Genomic DNA, 342 nt, shown 5'->3' with positions numbered 1-342 from the left:
CCATCCTCTCCCTACAAACACTGAACCTACCCACCCCTCCAACACAAAAACAAATACAGTCAGACACAAGCCGTTCAACTTCCTCACCTCCCGAAAAAAAGTGACTTTGCTATTATGTATGACAATACAAATAGGGACCTGTGTGAAGAAATAAAAAAGTGGGAAAATATAAGAGTGGTGTACACTCGCACGTTCGACAATGTACAAGGGTGGCATTGCTGCATGTTGTTGGACGAGGAGCAGAGGGAGAAAGTGTTAAAATTCAAAGGAGGATTTAAAACGTGGGAAGTCGAACTAGACATCCAAAAATTACCATGGAACATAGATTACATGCAATTACTA

Source organism: Octopus bimaculoides, chromosome 4, assembly GCF_046866305.1.
Source record: "Octopus bimaculoides isolate indiv1 chromosome 4, ASM4686630v1, whole genome shotgun sequence".
Lineage (NCBI taxonomy): Eukaryota > Metazoa > Mollusca > Cephalopoda > Octopoda > Octopodidae > Octopus > Octopus bimaculoides.
This window is presented reverse-complemented; position numbering follows the sequence as displayed.